Source organism: Panthera onca, chromosome B1 (assembly GCF_046562875.1).
Source record: "Panthera onca isolate mPanOnc1 chromosome B1, mPanOnc1 haplotype 2, whole genome shotgun sequence".
NCBI lineage: Eukaryota > Metazoa > Chordata > Mammalia > Carnivora > Felidae > Panthera > Panthera onca.
The window spans coordinates 163376008-163395235 of record NC_138342.1 but is presented as its reverse complement, the minus strand read 5'-3'; the positions used below and the strand labels follow the sequence as shown (position 1 = coordinate 163395235).

General features: G+C 45.8%; 1 long non-coding RNA gene across 1 annotated transcript in view; it reads left to right on the top strand.

Moving 5' to 3' along the window:
- The first annotated feature begins 6325 nt into the window (after positions 1-6325).
- LOC132691788 (uncharacterized) overlaps positions 6326-19228 on the top strand; it is a 46446-nt gene continuing 33543 nt past the window's right edge. Inside the window, exon 1 of the long non-coding RNA XR_009615992.3 lies at positions 6326-6381. This is a non-coding gene — a long non-coding RNA (uncharacterized LOC132691788). The remainder of the gene's footprint in view (positions 6382-19228) is intronic.

Here is a 19228-nt window from a genome sequence, read left to right as displayed (position 1 = left end):
CTACAGGAGATAGGCTTATTTAGGGTCATAATGGAAAATGTTGAGTCCCTCATATGATGGGAAATTTAAAGCCTTAATTTCATCATTTTCTTCCTCAAAGTTCTCTGGTGCATGTGTAAACAGTTAACCAGTTCCACTATGTTTTTTATTTTACTAAAATTTTTAGTGACCACAAATATTTTGTTGCTAAATGTCTTACCTTTTATAGGCACTTGATCACAAGTATCTGCAGGTGATAATTCAGGTAATTATTTTGCCACCCAATACCATAAACTATCAGTGTCTCTTTTACCACTGTAAACAGGGTGATTAATGCCTTTTAATATAGTCAGAGCAGAAAGACAATTCCAGAAAAACCAGGCCCAATTCAGAGAACCCATTCTTAAGGCCTGTTCCTCTGGAAATTTCAAGTACCAAATTCTGTATCAGACAAGGTTCAATCAGAGAAGCAGAACCACTAGAAGTTGTACACAACAAGGATTTATTATGGGAATTTGACCTTCGTCTATTGTGGAAGCTCCATGAGAGTCTGTTGCTTCTGAAGCTGATATTAGATCCTGAAACCAGTGAAGCACTCTGTCTGGAAAGATTGTCATGAAGTAGGGGAAGCAAAGACAAACTGGAACCTAGACAAATGACCTAGAACCCATGAAGATGGACCAGAATCCACGCTGGTCTCTCACCATTTAAGCCTGTAACTTTGATGATGGGTGTTATGCAGGAGAAACTAGTGCCCTTTGTCACAGAGCTAGAATATACCTGGCCTGTGAGTTGAAGTTGTTGAAGAGGAAGATCTGGCAGGATCTGGAGTTGCTGAGGGCATGGCTGCTTCCCCATGTCAATTAGGTGAGCTTCCAGTAAGTGATGATGTGCATGAGCTATGACAGGCAGCAACTGGTATGCTGCCCTGACCTTCTGAGTGTCAAAGGAATGCGGCTTCTGCTTTCCTTCCAGTTTCACAAAGTTGACACCACACAAACCCACCACAGTCACAAAGCTTGGGACGTGCTCTTCTCAAGACTCCACTGGCCTTTGAAATGCTGACACCTTGGGAGACAAGGAACTTTCTAGCTGAGTATCTGAGAATGAAAACATATTGCCCTTCCATGCACTGATGTGGTCATCTGGGTATTGAGCAGTAAGACCCTCCCCTGGTGTGAGTGACAGCTCTGGGTTCAGAGTCTACGGATGGTCACAGGCCTGCTCTTGCTTATGTCTTCCAATCCCAAGGGATCTGCAGGACTTTGTGTTGGATTCTGGGTGTTCACACAAAAATCCATGGTATTTTTTTCAACTTTGAAAAGTGCTTTCACATACATACATATTTCCTCATTAGGTTCTCACAGAAACTGAAGCCAAGAGAGGGTTGACTTGTCCAAGTCATCTCCAAAAGAAACAAGGTGGTGTGAGAGTCCTGAGTCAAGGGTTCAGGATCATTTTTACCTTCAGAGAATCTTCTTGTTAAGGGCTAAGAACCATGATGCTGTTTTCAATTATCTCCTTGGCAATGTGGACAGAATTGTGCAGAACTGGGAACCAATCATGTTAATTACTTATCACTTCAGCTACTTGGAAACCAATCATGCTTTGACAGAAACCCAGGAGCACCTTGAGTGGTTGGGTCTCCTGAGAAATTCTTTGAAAATATGCATATTTAGGAGGGGGGGATATCACTTTTCTGAATACATATTTACAGTGGGAAAGTATAGAATGATTTGTGGGTTTTTGACATCCATTCCTCCAGTTATGAGCTATTATTCTATTCTTGACACTCAGCACAATTCCTGGAGATAATTATTCTAATAATAATAAATTTTGCATGGTGAAAGGGCTTATGCAGTTATAACGACACACAAATATCAGTTGAAGACCTTAAAAATACACTTAAATCTTATGTTGACATTAATTCAGGAGATGGTATATGTAGGTGCTTATAATTTATAGGTCCTTCTGGACTCTGTACAACAAAACTGTGTCCATATTCAATTGGATCCAGAGGAGGAATACTGCATTGTTGATCTTGTTACAGTGGTTTCTCTTCAAGGAAATTCTTGGCTCTTTTCCATGAAGTAGTCATTTTCTGTAATGGAAATGCTGATGATGTACTCGCACTGCAGGTGTGCAGGAAGGGGAGAGGTGAAATGGCTAAGTCTTTTGGACTTCTCCCTCTTCTGCTATTATCTACCCCATTATTTTGCATTGCTATCATGCAAAGCAACTAAATCAATCTCCCAAATCAGTCACTAAAATAAAATGGCCTCCAAATTCCAGATCAAAATTTATATATGTAATCACTGTGTCCTGTTTTGCATTCAGAAAACTTTTTCTCACTGGTTAATGCATTTTCAAGCAGATGGACTCAGCTTTTTGTGTGTGTGTGTGGCTGACCCCTTCCAAATAGGTCAGCATGGTGCAGAATGTTTTAAGTTGGGTAATGTTGTTTTATAACAAATTCAATATGCACTCTGGTTTTTTAAAGGCAAGGACCTATTCCGCTTGACATCTCCTATAATTAAATAGTTTCTAGTATATAATAAATTCTCAGAGAGTATTTGTAGTTGAGGGTGATGAAAGACTTTGCCCCAATCAGATAGGAGGCTTCCAAACTAATCACAGAATTGTATGCTACACTTAGTTATAGGAACCTACTATATAATATTTAAAGGATCCATTCCCAAAAAACAGCAAAACTTAATATATGTGTCTTAAGCCGCATTTTTCTCCCCTGGAAATGCATTTTTTATCTTCCACTGAAATGTATAAAATTCTCTAAAGGAGGAGGGGTGAAAAATAAGAAATTAATAAACAAGGGTTTTTTGAATACTTACAACATCCTGAGTATTGTGCTTGAGCTCACAGGAATACTCAGAATAAGGTATTATATATGCTTTCAAGGAACTCATGGTCCATTTGGGGAGGGACTAACCTGTAGAACCATGGTAAATGGTTCTGTAGGAGTAAATGGTATGGTTAAAGTGTAAGGTGACTAAGGATGCTTAGTGGGCAGGGTAAGTTTCTAAGGGAGTGGGATGCTGAACCCTGGGTTCAGCACAGTGGGTAGGATTTACAAGAGGAGCACAGAGGGAGACTAAGAGGGTGAAGCAGGATCCCCTGAGCTGGCTGGCACCAACCATAGCTCACCACTTCAAAGAGAGAAATGATACAGGTCTGGGTTACTTGTGTCCATGGGATCTCTCTCTCACTTCTGGATTTTCCTCAAACAACAGGCCCACTCCACTCCAGAGCAAGTCTTGACCACAGCAGGCACATCTCATGACCCATTCTTTGTCCCTTCCAGCAGTGGTCTTTCTATCCTTAAGGTACTTCTGTACCCTGTGGGTTTCTTCTCTCCCAAGCTGCTGTGTTTGGTCAGTGTGTATGACTAGATTGTTGCTTTAATTCCTGTGTATGGTCTAACTAGTATGCTGAGGATCTAACTGCCTGGTCAATCTTTGCCCTGGGAATCAGGCTCTGTTGTCTGTAATTCTAGTAGCTGGTAGGTACCTGCTCTAAACCAGAGGGTCCATTAGGCAGCTCTTCATGTGTCTCCTTGCACACCACTTCCTGGGACTCCAGCTGTGGGGCTAACCCCACCTTCTTGGGCTTGTTAGGACTGATCCTTGCAAAGGCAAGTTTACCGTGACTCAGTGAGTCCTCAATTATTGTGTACATATAGGCCAGTCATTGCACACACTGATTTTGTCTTTCCCCCCAAACAATTCAGGGAGGCATAAATTATTATCCCCTTGTAGATGATTGAATTGTGTCCTCAAAAAGGTATATGTCCAAGTCCTTACCCCTGATACCTATGGATGTGACCTTATTTGGAAATTAGGTCTTTGTAGATGTGATCAAATTAAGATGATGCCATACAAGATTAGGGTGGGTCTTAGATCCAACGGCTGATGTCTTTATATAATAAAGGAGAGGCACGTTCAGATACAGAGACACAGAACACCAGACATGGGGAAAAGTGCATGTGACAGTGGAGGCAGACACTGGAGCAGCAGAGCTAGAGGCTAAGGAACACCAAGGATCACGAACAGTAAACAGAAGCTGAAAAGAGGCAGAGAAGGATTCTTCCTTGGAGCTCTGCTGACAGGTTGATTTTGGACTTCCGGCCTCCAGAACTATGACAGAACACATTTCTGTTGTTTGCAGCCTCCCCGTTTGTGGTATTGTGTCATGGCAGCCCTAGGAGGCTAACATGAGCGCTTTTGACAGATATGGAAATAAAGGCTCTGAGAGAGTCCGTAACTTGCCCAAGGGCACACAGATCCAAGTAGCCTAAATGAAACATAAGCCCACTTCCTGTTGTAAAGCCTGGGCTCTCTCCTGCAGACCCCAGCTGGGAGACAGTAGCCTCATGTTTACACACACTGGGCCTGACTGCTAACGGCGCTATTCTCCCACCTCTCCTTCTCCTAGATCCTTTTGGGGACTCAGTTCCCAACATGGGCACTAAGATGGTATTTTGAAAAACGTGCATATGGAGAGTGCCTCACACATAAAATGTGTCATTATATTAAAACAAAAAGAGAGTTAAAAATCCGAGCCCATGTAAGCAAATGCACATGTCTGAGGCTGTGGCTAGGCCATGCCAGCTGTTTGAATCACAGAAGTGGTAAATGTTCTTTGGGCCAGTGTTCTCTACTATAAAAATAGCTTTGGGGCACCTGGGTGGCTCAGTCAGTTAAGCGTCCCCGACTTTAGTTCAGGTCACAATCTCATGGTTTGTGAGTTCGAGCCCAATACTGGTCTCTCTGCTCTCAGCCTAGAGCCCGCTTCAGATGCTCTGTCTCCTTCTTTCTCTGACCCTCCCCCATTCTCTCTCTCTCTCAAAAATAAATAAACATTTTTAAAAAATAATAAAAAAAAGCTTTAATCTGGAGAGCGTTGAACCTTGTTTGTGGAAGTTCATAACTGATTCAGTTTGTAACAGTGAAGGCAATTTTTTAAAAAATTATTTCTCCTTTCTTGGTGCCTCTGGGACTTAGTTCAACACAACAGAAATCAGGTCAAAGTTTGATCTCTGAGGTAAAAGTTGACGCTATAGCTGCTCTGGACAGGCGCCAAGTTTTTGCTGTAACTCCCAGGGTCCCTGGGGTATATCCATTTAGGTCTTGGTGGGGCTCCTCCAGCAAGAATCAGGTTGCCACCCCAGCTGCTGTGATTGCTGCTGGCCTGACTTTCTCACAGAAAGGACAGACGCTCCTTGCCTGGCCGACTAATACACACTTGTGCCAAGTGTCAGAGAAATGGCAGCTGCGGTCTCTGATTCCAAGGATTTAGGGTCTCAGCAAGGAGTCAGGACTCATTTCCTCAGTACAAGTGAGGCAGCCAAGCTTCAGGCCTGGAGAGGCTAGAGGGTTTCAGAGAAGGGGTGTCCCTGTGGCTTGTAGTGGACAAGGGAGTCTTCATGAAGACGAAGGTGGGGCCATGCCTTGAGGGAGGATGGAAGTTTAAGAAGGCAGAGGAGAAAGGAGGGAACAGATTCTCCACCCAGTGGTCCAGGGTCTCGGGATGCTGAAGAAACCGGGTAGTGGGGAGACATGGTTGAGAGGTAGCGAAGACCAACATGCCTACTGACTTTGCAAGTCACATGGAGGGGTAATTTCGAGATGGGTAGCTACTTCTTCCCAGTTGCTTAATGAGGGGCTCTGGGCCAACTTTGGGGATGGAGGTGGTAAAGGATCTGGGGATATGGAATGAGTCCTTAACATAGACAATGGCCAAGATTTTGTTGAGGCTCTGGGGAAGGCTCTGGTAGGTGCATTTTGTTTTGTGTTTTACTTGCCCTCACGGAATTATTCTCATTTACTTGCTTTGTTTTGCTATGTTACATTCTTAAGTACTCCAGTTACTAGGGCTGGAAGGTGCAGTTGAAAGTGGGGAAGCAGGTCTCTTGTGGGGAGGTGAGTGTGGAAGCGGGTCCCTTGTGAGGAGGTTGGTTCATGGTAGTTTCTGGTGTTCAGCCATCCCATTTATTTGGGGAGAAGTTAGTGTGTGTGTGTGTGTGTGTGTGTGTGTGTGTGTGTGTGTAGGTGTTGTCCTAAGCAGACACACTCACTAACCTTATGCTTATGTCTTCTATGTCTGTACAAAATCAGGAATAAAATGAAGCACCGAGATTATTATCCAGCTTAAGCCTCATGGCAGAAAATTAAGAAAGGCTTCCAAATTTTTGGTTAATAGTGATATTGCTAAATCTCACCCCTGCAACTGGTAGGCTGGCCGCCCTTCCTCTGACTCAGGCTTGCTCCCCACTGCCCTTTCCCTGGATTGACTGAAGCCATGTGAGAAATGAACCCGTGCAACTTAGCCACTGAGAACCTACACAGAAGCAAAAGGGCGCCAGGAGATGCTTGTTTCCTGAAGCTGGTGAGGTTCCTGATCTTTATCATTAGTGTTCTTGTCACTCTAGTGGTTGCTCCTGTCCCTTTGGGCTTCATCTCCCAATGCCCCCTTTCTCTCCCTGTCTTCATTCTTCCTTGAGGTACCCCTGGGAAGAGCTTGGCATGAGTCTGTTATGGTACTTTCTGGGCTCTGGAATACTCAGGATTGGGGTTCCCAACTCTAGTTCTGAGACCTGAATCTCAGTCTGTTTCCCCTTCTGTAAGAATACCTGAGTTATGGGGGTTGGTTTGATGCTTAAATAAGGTGTTTTGCTCTCAGTTGGGGACTGTTTGATCCCGATGCTGGGTTTCCTGCTGCTTATTCCAGTCACAGTGTCTTGGAGAGTGAGGTCCTGAGCCAGGTGGACTCTGGGGACTATCTGCTGCCTAGCATCTTAGGGCATGAATATCTGAGTCAAATCTGACTATCAAGACAAGCTTAGAGAACCAGTTTCTTTCCTCTGCGTGTTTGCTGATTGGTACTTCATCTTGCAAAGGATAATTTTGCTTGGAATTTTAAATGCATCATCCAGGCCACTCCTAGCACTCTCCTAGCCTTCTGATCAAGATGGAAGAGAGAGAAAGCCTCCTCCACCCACAGAAAGTGTTTATACTTTCCTTCCATTTCATATTCTGCCCTCTCAGTCATCCTAAATGTTTATTTAACGATGCTCAAAGACCTTTTAAGCTTCCTTGGTTTAATGTTTGCTAAACACCCTGTCACTTCCACTTCTACTGATAATTTCCTGCTTGCTGCAAAATTGCCCTTGGTTACGCACTGTCTGGAAACTCTTAATAGAATGACTAAAGGCTCAGTCTCTCAGCGATGGGCTCCCCACAACTGTGTGGGCAGCCCATGAGGTCAGGGTGCTCTCCGGGGCAGAGAAATGAAGAGGGACTGTGGAGTCGGAAACTCACTTGGAATTCAGGAGTTCCTAAGATTTTTGGGAAAAGTTTCAAATAGTTGGTGACAATTGTCAGAATCTCAGTCAGCAGCATGTTGGTTCATCCCAGATGGCCCCAGGCGCTTGGTTTGGCCCAAAGCCTGGCCCAGAGTTTCTTCATCTTGAGCAGGGAGTGAAGGACATGACCAGACTCCAGGTGGTGGTTTAGCGCAATTCCTGGCACATGAACTACAGAGTGCCCAGGAGAAGAAGCTGGCTCTTTCTCAGGCCACAGGCTGAATGCTCAACCAAACTCTAAGCTCAGCTGATGTTCTGTGTGATCTCTTTTTTCTTCCTAGTGGCCATAAATATACAGCTATAAAAAGATGGACTTCTGGCCACCTTGGCAACAGGAAGTTGGACAGTACTGCCAAATGCAGTTGCACAGGTTATGCACTGAGCAACTCTACAGGGCTAAGCCACATTGTAGCCTAGGTGAACGGCACGCTCTAGAGTTGTGTAGTGACACACATTAGGTGTAGATCCAGAAGCAAGCTGGGCAGTTCTGTGTTGAAGAACTGAGGCAAGGCTGAAGGTGATACCTGTATGGCCAAAACAAGGGATCTCAAGCAAGACTGTCCTCACCATGCCAGCCCCAGGGACATTCTACTCAGTACAGCAATTCTAAATGGGAAAGCTGCTAAGAGGTATATGGTAACCTAAGCTTGTTGGCACTTAAGTATGGCATCCATTCATTCACAAAAAAATTTTTTTTGAAAAATGCAAGGGATTTCTCCACTTCCAAGCTTACAGTCTAGGGGAAGTCATAAAACTGAATCACCAGCTACATCAGGACTTCAAGTTCCTCCAGTAAGGATATTAAACAGCAAGAACTAGAGTATTTCAGAGCAGAGTTAGACCATTGTCAGCTGGAGTGGTTAGGAAACCCTTCTTGGAAGAGATGGGTCTTCATATGTGGCTTGGAGGATGGGTTAGTTTGGATGGGCATGGGGGCCAAAGGAGCAGTGTTCACATGTGCAGTGACTGAGGTGAGGGCCAAAGGGTGGGAAGCATGTGAACTTGGGCCTGGATTGAGAAGTGAGCCAGAGTGGGAGTGAGGAAACATGTTAGTTGACATTGTGTCCATGCCGAGTGGTGGCAGAGACATTGGGATTGTCAAGTGGGGCTAGATTTGAGAGGTTTTAATCCATAATACACTCTGTTGGAGAGCATAGAAGGCTTCTGAGTGGGACAGGCTTACGAAACAAGAAGAGTGCTGCAGATGGATCCCCCTCCTTTTTCACCCAGGCTTCTCCCACTTAGGGAGAGCTCAGGAAGTCCTCTCAAGAGACCCTAATGGGGACAATTAGCCAATTGTCTTAGGCCCACACCTCTGCCCTTCCCCAACCTGAGTTCCATTCTCTCTAGGCCATAGTAGAGCTACCCACAGGGACAGTGGTGGCTGTCTTTCCTGGAAGCACAGCCAAATCTCTAACAATGACCACTGCACAGTGGGTGAAACAGGCCACATTCCCTCTTGTTGCTCCTCATTGTTAATGGCTGGCTACTTCTAAATGACTGAGAAACTCTGCCATTTCATGTGGTCTGCAAAGGCCTTTCCTGACCACTGTGGAGGTGGGGAACCCAGGTAGGAAGAACCTCAGTGAACCCCAGGAGTAGATCTCGGCTAATGAGGGGCTGCTGCCCTACTGCTGTCCCTCTCCAGGGTGTCAGTGTCCAATGGCACACCCATAAGTTGCCATTGGCCGTGTTCACCAGAGCAAACATGTATTTGAGATGATGTTGCATGAGATGGCTGTAGGCAGTTTGGTTACTTCAGTCCCAAAGACCTCAGCCAGTATTAGGAACAGGGCCTCCACACCAGTTAGCTTTTCCCTCAAGACCCTTGCTCCCCAGTTTGAGCTTGTGGAGATCTTTCATCTCATCCTGGTGAGGCTGAGGCTTCTCTGGGAGTTGACTATCCCGGGCTTAGAGCCTCCCTGTCAAACTCCTATTCTCAGTCTGAGAGCAAATTGATGAAGGACAAGAGCAATGGGCCTGTCTTGCTTCCATTCAGTCTGTCAGTGAGCAAAACCATCTGCTCCCAATTATAGCTGTGGAGGCTGAGCAATGGATTGATGGGGCTGTCTCCTAAGCTGATAGGAAAACCCCATCAGGCTGTAGCTTCCCAGAAAACCATCAACGCATCTCCTTATCAGCCTGGAGGAGCTGCCACTGAGCTTGAATGGTGACTGTCATTGGCTAGATGCAGGCTTTGCAAAGCAAAAACAGAAAGTGGTTCCATTTCAGTAGTTCTCAATTCTGACTTGTGAGGCTCACTTGAGAACTGATGAGGATTTCCTATTCCAAACAATGGAGAGGCAGACCAGCAGCACAATCCATTATGTCTTCTGACTTCAGCATGCCACAGGGAACCTGGTGAAGCCAAGATGTATCATTTTAGAGCAAAAGAAGGTGCTTCAAAGTGTCAGAGCCTTACAACACTGTTGTTGAGCTCTGGAGTGACTGAGACTCTAGGACTGTGGAAGATTCTAGAAGTGAGAGCCACTTCTTGTCTTCTTGGGTTAGGAGGCCTCTAACCTTTTCTGTTCCTTGTAGAATGGTATCTGAATTTCTCCTTTGGTGGCCTTAAAGCAGATCATGGGACGGTTAGCAATTCTCTTTTCTTTTACTGTTTGTTGTATCAAAGACAGATCTTAGATCTCTTCCTATATACCCCCTGGACCTGGACCCTAAGGAACTGGGGCTTAGGAGGTGGAGTAACACATTGAGGGTCACGAAGCTAGTGAAGGAGGAGTTGGACTTTGAAACCTGATCTCTTCACTTTCAACCCAGGGTTCTTTCCTTCCCACCAAACTGCTTTCCCCTTTCTGAATGTTTACATCTCAATCAGTGCCAGGAAGGAGGTGGGGATTCCACCTTCTGAGCCCTGGCAAAAATATCTTAAATCCACCATCCTCCCCATGCACAAACACACATAGATATGAACACACAATTGATTCTAATGGAAGGTAAAGTTGAAAACAGAAATTCTGGGGCAGATGCCTGGCCCCAGCCCTGACCTATTAAATCAGAATGTTCCATGGTGAACACAGCTCTATAGGCATTCTGAAGTTCAGCCAGCCTTGAGAACCATGGCCCCATGAGTGCTTTCTGGGTTGCCCCAAGGACAGCAATGCTGATCTGATGGAGGTGAGGGGCAATTGAGGCTTCTGTAGGGCAGTTTGAACAAAAAATCTCTGCTTTTCAATTCTTTCGAGTGAGGATGGCTTATGATAGGGAGGGAGCAGGTGGGAGTAAGTGAGACCTGATGCCATGACCATGCAAGTCTTTGAGGACAAGAAACCTCTTGACTGTACAGTCCTGGCTCAGTGCTGTGGACATGAGCAACCTCCCTGACTATTATTAAATGAATCGACGCTGCAGCTGGAGATTGTGCCCTCGTGCAGCTAGGAAAGGTCTCCATCCTGCTCTGTGGATGCTGCCCATTCAATCCCAATCGACTTAGCCAAATTCAACACATGCTGGTGAAGCCTCTGCCGAGTGTAGTCCAGATGCTAGGGACCACACACATCTGGGTGAGCTGAAAGCTCTGACCTCAAGACCCCTTGCCTGGAGAGGGGAAAGCCTCAAAGCACCGGGATCCCTGGAAGAATGGAAAACTGACCCCAGAGGTATTGGGTTCTGATCCATAAGTGCAAACCCAAATCTTAGCTGTTCTTCAAATAGCTTTATTGGGAAGAGAACTGTCATGTAGGTCTAATCATGTGTGTGTGTGTGTGTGTGTGTTTTACAAAATACTTTCTTAGGCAGCCTGAAGCACTCATTCACTTTTGTTGACCTTTTAGTTATCATTAGCATTTTCAGGGTGATGATATCATTATTAGAAATGAATGGCTCTGTAGAACAAGGAGGTGGCTATGGCCAAAACTCAGTCTGTCCATCCATCCATCCATCCATCCAAAATTTGTCACTAATTTTTGTCTGAAGTAGACAAGGTGGGTACGTACATAGGTTCTCAGACAGTTGATTCACTGAAATGGAGGAAAGCAGCTTGGAAAAATGCAAATCCTGTATATGGAGAGGTTTTCAGGGGAGGTTAGCAAAACTTCAGAGCTTTTACAAAAGTGGAGTTCAGAAATGTTGAAGAAGTTTTAACTCTGTGGCCTCAGGCCAGTGGCAGGAGAGCTGACAGGGACTTTGAGTACATAGAAATGACTGCCAGGTCCCAGGTAATCCTGTGTCTGAGAAGGTAAGGGATTCCAAAGTTTAGGAAGAGGGAGACTGAGACCTGGAGGAAAAATAGTTGCTTTTCCTTATAAGAGTTGTAAAGAATTTTGCTTTTTAAAGTTGGAAAGATGATTACTGGCTGAACAAACTATCCTCCAGGCACCTGGTTAGTATGGTTACTTTCTGGAAGACCCCAACTCCCCTGCAGAGCCTGGGGAATTGCCTGTCAAGCCTCATAAATGTTGCCACAGGCCCCAGGACTCCTCAGCGGGTGTGTGCCTATACATGGTCTCGCCACCTTCGGGACTTGTTCTCAGCGAACGCTGTCTCCTTTCAGTCTTGGGTTTCTCCCTGCCCACACTGGGCCCACCTCTGCTTCCTGGCAGACCCTTGTGCTGGTCACGGCCACAATCAAATTATCCCTGACATTTGTATAATCTCTTTATAGTTTACAAAGTGCCTATCCTGCACCATCTCATCAGCTTCTCCCAGCAGCCGTGAGCAAAAGGGCATGGGTTAATTAGGCAGAGTCAACACACATTTACGGAGAGCAGACTGTGGGTGGGGGCCAGGCACAGCTAACCGGGTTCTTGCCTTTAAGAACTAGATTGTAGGCTCTCCGAGATCAGTGCCCTTGTGCATTTCTCCTCAGCATGCTCCCAGCTCCTAGCAGAGTGCCTAGCATACAGTGGTGCTCGATGAAAGGATGAATGAATGAAAGCTGTCAAGTAAACTCTTAGTTCTCCCTGGGTGGAAGAGATGAGGCAGAGAAGAGACTGGACTGGCTTGCCCATGGTCACGCAGGTAGGGCATGGCAGATGCAGAAATTCCTGCCTCCATACCCCACCCATCCCTTCCCCTCCCTACAGGCCTCTTGAAAGCAGGGAGCTGCTCTGGGAGCAAGCAGAAGTGGTCACTGCCAATAGCGCTCCGGTTTGAGGAGGAATAACTGGCAATGACAATGAGAAAAACTGGGAGCAAGCCTGGGAGCTTGGGAGCAAGCAGGACCTGGGTGGTGTGGCTGCAGGAAGCTCCACCCTCTCCCCCATTGAGTGACTTCAAAGAGGTCTGAAGCATCTATGCATCGGGAAAGCCAACACAGGCTGTTCTCAGGATGTTCCCAGGAACTCTGAGCCTCTTCCCAGAATGTCTCAACCTGAGAAAGCACATCCCAGGCTACAGCCACTTTCCAGAGGGATGCAGCCAGCTGGCAGGCCCAGAGCTGCTCAGGCTTGCTCTTCCCTCAGGAAGCAGCCTTGATAGGATTGGGGAAGGGGCCAAGCTGCCCACCTTCCAGTTCCCCCAGGCCTTGGGGCACTCAGGGGAGCAGGGAGGGTGTGTCTTGGAATGTGAGGCTCTTCAGGGGATGACTTATCTATCGTGCACAGGGCTCCTTCCTGCAAACAGCTTCCAGGGGAGGCTCCTGGTCCCATGGTTGGCTGCACAGTTGCCTGTCCTGGCAATCTGTGTTTGTGGAAGCTCTGCAGAGCAGTCCCAAGGGAAGAGAATGTGATGACTAATGGAGACATGTCCCGGCAGATGGGCGGGTGGGCCTGGCACAGGACAGGCTTCTTGCTGACACAACACGGGCTCACAGCGCAGGCTGGCTGCGGCCCCTGGGAGGAGGGGGGTGCAGGCTCCTGGTAGGTGGGCACGCAGGGTCTCTTCCCACAGGCTCACAAGGGGCAGCATCTTGAGGACTGAGGTGCTGATCAGATGGGACTGATGAGGACTTGAAGACTGATCAGACTTGAGGACTGATCAGATGGGACTTGAGGACTGATCAGACGGGAACCTACCTCTCCCTGCCGCAATGGCTGGAAAGGAGAGAAGCATGAAGCAAAGTGATGGAGGTAACTAGCTGGCAGGACATAGAGCCAGTTCCATGCCCAACTCCCAGCTGGGTGATAGGAAGCAAGCTTGTGAATGGCTCTGAGCTATGGCTTTCTCAGCCATGTTGGGAATATAATGGTATCCTTGACTTAGCTCCCTCTACACAGAGTTGCTGTGAAGGTCCAGTGAAGTGTGTGGGTTTTTTGTTTTTGTTTTTGTTTTTTTAACCTCATTAAGCAATAACTTGACAAACTGATAAGTGTTGCCTGACATAGGGGTTTCATGCTTCTACCCAATGGCTGGTGGCAGACAAGTGCAAGCCAGAGTTGTTGATCACTTTAAGTATTGTGAAGTTCACCACCATCTTAGACTTCAAACATGCCTTATGTCCTCTCCAGAGTTTTTCCTGGTGACTACTTTCCTCATCTCTCCAACATATTATGCCTGGCAGCCTTACCTTTGTGGCTGTTCCTGTACCCAGCCCTGTGCCATCCTGGGCTCTGGAGATAGTCGCCCTGCCCCATCAGTTCCTGACATGTGACTTCAAACAGGACACTGGCCTCTGCAGAGGCTCGGCTTCCTCTTTCCACAATCAAAGATGTGGAAACACATCTTTATTAAGCTTTATTAAGCTTATTAAGCTTTATTAAGCTTTATTAAGCTGTTTGCTTTAAAGGACTGACGTGAGATACTGCATGAGAAAGTGCTGGAAAGCTGTACAGATGTCAGTTTTTCTCATTGTCATTGCCAGTTATTCCTCCTCAAACCGGAGCGCTATTGGCAGTGACCACTTCTGTGAGCCACACTCCAGACTGCACTGGGGGGTGCTTTTCTCTTCCTCTTCCTTTCCCTTTCCCCTGGGCGAGTCCAAGGGCACAGCACGATGACCTCATTGTTTGATAGCTCAGAGTTGGGGTATAAGGCCCCTCCTCCTGCCTTCCCAGGCCTTCCCAGTTACCCTGGATTATCTTGTGATGCAGTGTGCATTATTGTACACAGGAGTCTCCAACAACCAGCCAGGTGCAGGCAGGCGGGCTCCTGGAAGATGCCAACATGACAGACACTTCCCAAAGAAAATAAGCTGAACCGGGAGGTTACTCATGCCTACGACCTCCTGGAGCCAGGGAGAAGAGGCTTTTATGGAGCTGTTTGTTTCCTGCTGTTCACTGACTCTCCTCCTAAAGATGCCTGAGAGGTTGGCCACATCTTAGCTGACACTAAGGGAAAAATCTGGAAAAAAAAAAAAAAACAAGGAAGATTTCTCTATGAGAAAGTCAAGGGTCTTGGGTAAGGATGTGTTTCTCTGGAACAGGGTACACCTCTTGCAGGACATTTTAGAAGATGGGGAGACATGCAAGGCTGCAAAACCAGACATCAGTTACCATGTCTTTGGGCAAAGACAAAAAGTTCTGGGTGTGAAGTAAGTCAGCACACAGAACACTTGTACTGGAATGAAGATTGTAAGATTACATAACCATTTTCTAGGGGCACGGGGTGGGGGGGGGGCACCAGATTTTATCATTTTATTTTACCTAGTGTGAGACCTTTACTCTAGTTCTGTGCTAGTCACTAGCCATGTGTGGCAATTTGAGTTTAAACTAACTGAAATTAGACAAATGACAAGTCCATTCCTCAGGCCCACTAGCCGCATTTGAAGTGCTCCACAGCCACATCTGGCCAGTGGCTACTGTCCTGAAGAGCACAGATGTAGAGCATTCCCACCACTGCCTGAATCTCTCTTGGACAGGGCAGCTCTCATCTGCCCAGACATTCTTCTGTTTGGGGGTGGGAAGCCACAGAGGAAATGAGAAGAGTTATTCAAGAAATGTGAAGAGGAAGAACAACTTAACATTCAGCCATTGACGTCCAGAATTTGATCCTTCAACAATAAAATGGCTGTGCAAGCCAGACTGTTGTCCTGAGAAACAAATTTCTGTATCTCTTTACCCACCCCACCCTGCCCCCTTTAACATTTCAGCAACTGAGCATGGACAACTCAGCTTGGAAATTTCTCCACAGCATAGAAGAAAGCCAGGCTTAGCTGCAGAGGGAAAGTGGGTGTGAAGTAGGAAAAGCAAAATACAAACCAGACCATGTATTTTCGGAAGCACAGGCAGGGTGTGTGTTCTGCCTGAAGAATGTGGACAGAAGAGAAAAAAGAGTGAGAACTGGGAAGCACCTGGACCTATGTTTGCGGAACCATCCTCTCCAGTCCTGGGCTGGTGAGGGGCAGGGGAGTCCAGCAGGATGGAGGCCATACTGAACAGAGTCTGCAACACATCAACCTATGCACAGCCATGCTAAGGTCAACCTGTGGCTTACATAGGGTAGCCTTGGGAGCCCCTGTGGGCTGACCTCCTCAGGCTGCCTTTGGTCATGTGTGGTGTGGACACTGGGCTGGCAGCCAAGGGGTTTTCCATGGCATACACCATGACAGACAGAGGTGGCCCACTGTAAGGCTGGTGTTGGACTTCTAGGGCGCTGAACCAGATGGTGGGTAGGCAAAGCATCAGCATCTGTATCCAGTAGTGGGGCCAAGGCAGTCTGAGGTAGATACTTAATTCTGCTAAAGATAAGCAAGACCAGCCTGAGAGAGATCTACACTGCAGCCTTCTACTGGTAGACAAAGGATAGCATCCAGACACTGGAGGAGGTTGAGAATACCAAACCCGAGGTCTCTGCTCCATTCTTGCTGACATAGGATGCGCAAGTGCCCCTCTTTTCATGCACCCAGAGAACATTTTGTAAGGAGAAGCAGGAGGAGGGAAATTTTATCTTAGTAACAGAATTTTTAGCCAAATGAGTCTGTCTGTTTCCTGAAAAAGCTTTTAACATGACTGGATTAGAGTAAGTTTAAACTGGATGTAGTTAATATTTTTCTTGTTAATCAGTAGGTGGAGACTCCAGAGGGGAAATATCAGATTAGCTATTGGCAAACTAGAAACACTACATTTTCTCTGTCCGTCTGTGTTGTGGTGGGAGTTGAATCTAGAGACCCTGACATATGAGCAAAAACTGAGTTGATGATCAAGAATCAACACCACTCAGAAGACCAGACATGGTAGGATTAGAGCAATGTGAGACCCAGAGAAAAGGACCCAACTGGGTGATCATGGGGACCTCCACCATACTGGTTCAGAATGATTTCTTTTGTCCTAGTGAGGAGGAAATGAGACCTGCTGTCAGAATCTACTAGATAAGTTATACATGTGACCTTCATGGTTAGTTGTATCATGTCATATCAGTTGAGATACTGCAAGTGACAAAAAACCCAACTGAAATTAGCAAAAAAGGGAGTTTACTGTTTTATGGAACTAAGAGTATAATATTCTCTCCCAGCTTTGGGTGTGGTTAGATGCAGGGCTCTAATGATGCCAGTACGTCTCAGTCTAAACTTTTCTCTCATCTCTGCTGTTCTTCATCTTGGCTTCACTGCCAAGTAATTCTCCACTGACAATATGGCTGCCAGCAGCTCCACGAACCCAGCAGGATAAACTCATGTCCTTTCCCCAGAGTGCCATAAACTGTCTCATTGCATTTCATTGCCACTGATTGTTTCTGACAGGCATCTCTCATTTAATTGCTGTGACCAGAAGAATTCTGTGCTCTAACTGGCCATGTGTCAGTTCACACATCTACCTGGAGGCAGATGTGGAGTTAACCCCACGTGCAGGTGACACATGGATGGGTGGGGGAGGGAGAAAGGATGCTGAGCAGTAAAAAAACTGTGGTGTAAACTGTATTTGTTAATTGTTATACAAGGCAGTGGAGTTGGTCATTCTCAAGAGATTATTTTGTTAACATTACAAGGACTTAGGCTTTAGGTATTGGCAGATAGACTGTAGGTAAATATCTACTGACCTGACTTGACTTTTTCATCATCATAGTCAAGATTCTGATGTTCAGAGTGGACTGAAGGGCACTTACAGAATTTGTCAGAGTACACGGTGTATTTTGAAGGCATGCCTTGCAGTACCAGTTCTCCTGAGTCCATAGGAAATATTGTAGCCAAAGGGTCATTAATGTCTAAACTTCTGTTTTATTCTGGTTGCGATTCTAAAGCCCAGACCATTGGTGACCCCTGGAATTTGCCCTTGGGTCACAGGACACTTTAAGATATTGTTGAGGAGGTTGTGCATATTTACATCAGCTTTCAAGGTGAAATATTTTTAGTGTTTTTTTGTGGCTGCTACTTGATTTTCTTTCTCTTTCTTTTCATTTACTACCATTGATTCAAAGCCCTTAAGCCCAAAGAGGACATAAGATCAAAGAGACTCTGTAACTGGAGGGAGTGTAGCAGTGGAGAACCTGGAAGGTATTCTAGAGGTCTGGACAAAGGACAACAGATAATTGTCAAAGTCTCCGTTTTTATGTTCCCCAGACTTCACTTATGGAGTCAGTAGCAGATTGAATGTTGTTCCCTAAAATTTATGTCCCCCTGAAACCTTAGAATGTGACTTTATTTGCATATAAAGTTTTGCAGATATGATCAGTTAAGATGAGTGCATACAGGATGAGAGTGGGCCCTAGATCCAATGACTGGTGCCCTTATAAGAAGAGAGGTCACAGAGAGACACAGGGAGGAAAGCCATGAGGATGGAGGCAGCGACTGGAGCTACAAGTCAGGGAATGCCACGGAATGCTGAACTGGAAGAGATAAGAAAGGATTCCTCCCTGGAGCCTATGGAGGGAACACGTCCGTGTTGGCTCTTGACTTTAGACTTCTAGCCCCCAGAACTGTGTGAGAACCAATTTCTGTTGTTTTAAGCCACCCAATTTGTGGTAATTTCTTACAACAGATCTAAGAAACAAATACAGGGGCTTTTAAAGAAGTCTAAGGCCTGGAGCCTTTGATTGAGTCAGAGAGTGGACATAGTGACATAGAGGTCCCCTTGGAGGATCCTTAACAGGGTCTGTTTGAAGGATTAATTTTTGCTTCCAGACAAGGTTTACCCATCCACACCACATTCTTCTATAAGGCCACCACATTTGGCTCTACAGTTCGCATAGCTCAAGGGGTGAGAAGAGACAGGAATCTTGTCTGCTCCATCAGCCAAGCCCTGTGTGTTTGTGCAAAAATAAATACTCTGGAGGAAGGAGTTTCTTTTCTTCACTGCTCTGTCTGTTCCTCAAGCTGCATGCCATAGGGTTGAAGTTGCCCAGATAGGGCACCACTATCTAATTCACACAAAGCCACCATATAGACAGCAGTGGCCTTGATCTGGCTCTACAGAAGCCCCAACATTGCCCCTCCTTAGGCAGGATCCTTTGTTCTTTTCGTAAGCACACTCCTCCAATGCACACACGTTTTCAATATTCAGTTAATCCCCATTATTTGTGGATTCTGTGTTTGTGAATTCATCTACTTCCTAAAATTTATCTGTAATCCCCAAATCAGCACTCATGGTACTTTTGCAGTCATTCATGGACATGCCAATGAACATTTCGGTCTTCTAATGAGTGTGCTCCCAGCTGATGATCCACTGTCACCTTGTTTCATACCGTTTCAAACAAGTGTCCTTTTGGTGATCGATTTAGTGCCACATTTTTTGCATTTTTGTGCTTTTTGTTAGTGCTTTTGGTATTTAAAATGGCCTGCAAGGGTGAGGCCAAAGTGCTGTCCAGTATTCTTAAGCACAAGAAGGCTGTGATGTGCCTCCAGAGAAGATACATGATCGATAAGCTTCATTCAGGAGTGAATTATCTTGCTGTTGGCCTTGAGTTACACTAATGAATCAACAATAAATATTTTTTTAAAGGTGTCTTTAAATTGAAAAAGGCATCAAATGAGGTTATGTATTAATAGGTTGATGAGAATGTGACTAACCCTGAATTTTCTCTAGGAGCAATGGTTCCACACTCATT